Below are 3,176 nucleotides of genomic sequence, written 5' to 3'. Positions count from 1 at the left end.
AGTGCCTTAACCACTAAGAAATCTTTCTAGCATCCTGCCTTATTCTTTTACTCAAAGGAAGTTAATTGAAATGGAAAGTGTAATTTATCTCTATAATGTAATTAATGCAGCCAATTCACTAAAAATTTTAGCAAAACAAATTAGAAATCTATATGAAGAAAGCTATAACAATTTCTAGATATTAGATATTTAGAATTGCATAGGTATTACAAAATTAAGATCTGAATAAATTAAAAGGCATGCCATGTTCTTGGTTTAAGAAAATGTAATTACTAAAAAAATTAGTTATCTTTAATCAATTTACACATTTTATATCATTCCAATTAGAGTATCATCTTGGATTTGTTTTCTTGGAACTGGATAAAATGATATTAAATTTCAAGTGAAAGCAAACAGAACTTACAAATAACTAAGAAATGTAACTGAAAGACAAGTGAGTGAATTTTCCAGATATCAGAATACAGTGTGAAGCAGTTGTATCCAAGCACATTGAATAGTTACAGGAGCAGACAATTAGATCATCCAGGTATAGATAAGGAAACACAAGTGAACATATGACATAACCATTTAAAATATTTTTGTTTATTTAATTAATTTATTTATTTGAGAGCGAGAGTGAGTGAGTAAGAGAGAGAGAGAGAGAGAGAGAGAGAGAGAGAGAGAGAGAGAGAGAATGGGTGCACCAGGGCCTCTAGCCACTGCAAACGAACTCCAGACACATACACCCCCTTGTGCATCTGGCTAACGTGGGTCCTGGGGAATGGAGTCTCAAACCGGGGTCCTTAGGCTTCACAGGCAAGCGCTTAACCACTAAGCCATCTCTCCAGCCCTGACACAACCATTTAAACTCAAGGCAAAAAAGGTTTATTTAACAACTGATGATGGCACATATATCCATCTATAAGAAAACAAAATTAAATTCCTATGTCTTATACATACAAAAGTAAGTTCTAGTTAAAAGACAGAGGTATAAAAATTGAAGTGATAAGAATTTTAGAAAAATCTTAGAGATAACATATATATAATCCAGTAAAAAGAGCCTTAATAAATTAATAACCATAAAAACCTTAAAAGCTATTTTTAAAATTGAAATATCTGAGATTAAATACCAAAATAATTATGTGGAAAAAATCTCTAGGCAATGACTATAAGGACTCATGAGATTTGAATAAATATTTACAGATGGTGGGCCTCGTCAGGGATTATTATTGTTATTATTATCTGAGTCTTTTTTTATTAATTAGTTTTGTATTCAGCAAATACTGTCAGTTTGGTACCATAATTAGGCTCATCCATGACCTACCCCCTCCTCTTGGCCCCTCCTTGTTGAGGTATATGGGTCATACATTTTGGAATTAGCCCACAGTTATGGGTAGGATAAATGTTTCTGCATATCATGACCCAACATGTGTCTCTGACATTCTTTCCGCCCCCTCTTCTGCAAAATTTCCCTGAACCATGTTGGGTTCCTTTTTGGTCTGCTTCAGTGATGAGGTGTTGGAGGCCTCTGGGTCTCTGGTTCTCTGACTTGGTAGGAGTTGATTTTTCTCTGTGTTGGTCTCCTTCTCCTTGTGCTGGTATCCAGTTCACCAGGAAAACAGCACCCTTGCTTGATTTGCCAATTTTTTTTTTTTTTTTTCAGGGGAGAGCGCGAACGCAGTCCCCCACTACCACAAATTATGCAGTCGAGTTTCCCGCATTTGGGGAAATCGCAGGGGTCAGCACATCCGGAGTGCAATGGATAAGCCTCGCCCTGGGAAAACCACCTTCCTGATCATGGTATCTCCCCTGCCAGGTAAGTATAATTTGCCAATTTTTCTTAGTTTCAGCCGGGGTCCTTTTGAGGTATGATGGGGTGGTTCTCTCCTTAGGATCCACATCTATCTGAAAGAGAGAAGCAGATTTTCCAATGGAGAGTAAGTTAGCACCAGGACAAATGAGATAACCCTTACTTTTTTATACCGATTTTACTAGGTATAGGCCCTCTTGTAGCTTGATGATGGTAGCTTGATAATGGAGAGTGGACTTATGTTTGGATATGGTTCTGACTTGTTTCCCAGCTCCAGCTATGGGTCCCCTGCCACTGAAGGGATCAGTTAGCCAAATCAGGAGCAGTTGGTTTCCCACCATGGCTGTGTGCCACTATTGCACTTGTGTGGGCATCACAGCAGGTTATTTGCTGCAAAATAGTTTAGACCATGAGTTGCTTGGACAGATATTGGTCCCCCAGTTGCCCATGTAGCACCTTCTGGCACTAGACCCGCTGACTGTCTAGGGACTGACTCTCTTCCAGCTTCCAGCCATGCCATTCCATTTTACCTGTCAACCACATAAGGTGTCTTCAGCAGTAGGGTCTTACCACCAACCTTTGGTGGGTCATCAAGTACTCAGACAGAAATCTGTCTTTCTTTTAGGAAACATTGTAGGTCTTTCTGATCAAAAGCTCATTGTGGATGATAGCCACATGCTGGTACTGGGAGTTACAGGTCAGTACCCACTAAGAAAAGGAGGAAAAATGTAACTAATATACAAGAGTTAGAGAGAAGAGGTGGGGGAGGGAAGCTGTAGATTAAGGTTAGTCTTCATCATACCCTCTCTAGTGTCTTGTGGTTCAGGTGTTCCCTCTAAGAGCTTGGTGAAGGTTCAGCCATTTGATCTGCCTTTCTTTCCCCAGGATTTGCAGCTCAGCTAGGCAGTCACCATTTTTGCCGGAAGTCTTGGATTATTATTATTATTATACACATAGAGCTTTTATAGCTAAAATAGCCACAAAAAACTTAAAAAAAAAAACAGAATATGAATATTCAGATCAAAAAGGAGAAAAGGCAAATAGCTAATAGATGTATTGATACATTAAAACAGTCATAAAATGCAAACCAAATGAATATTACATTAAAAATAAAACAAAGAATAAGTCTGACAGTTATTGCAAGCTAGGATATACCATACTTGCACCATACCATTATAAATGAATTTTCATGGTGTACTTCTTTGCTACCAAATATAGCATTGTTCCCCTAACATATAGGACCCCCCACACCTTACTCTCCTCTTAGACTTAAAGTTCTATGTTCATTCTTTTCCATCTGGTCTCTTTGTGCTCCCCAAGTTAAAGAAAGTGTTATATAAACGTAGATAAATGTTACCAGTTCCTAGCACAACCACATACAGTGATT

The 3,176-nt window shown here is 38.2% G+C and overlaps 1 non-coding gene across 1 annotated transcript; it reads right to left on the bottom strand.

Annotated features, from left to right (window-relative positions):
• Window positions 1-1,639: 1,639 nt before the first annotated feature.
• On the bottom strand, window positions 1,640-1,803 carry LOC123464309. The gene has a single exon (XR_006639535.1). It is a non-coding gene; the product is annotated as a U1 spliceosomal RNA (small nuclear RNA).
• Window positions 1,804-3,176: the final 1,373 nt, after the last annotated feature.

This window comes from Jaculus jaculus, chromosome 10 (genome assembly GCF_020740685.1).
Source record: "Jaculus jaculus isolate mJacJac1 chromosome 10, mJacJac1.mat.Y.cur, whole genome shotgun sequence".
NCBI lineage: Eukaryota > Metazoa > Chordata > Mammalia > Rodentia > Dipodidae > Jaculus > Jaculus jaculus.
Note: the sequence above shows the minus strand (reverse complement) of the source record. Positions and strands in the feature narration are given on the sequence as shown.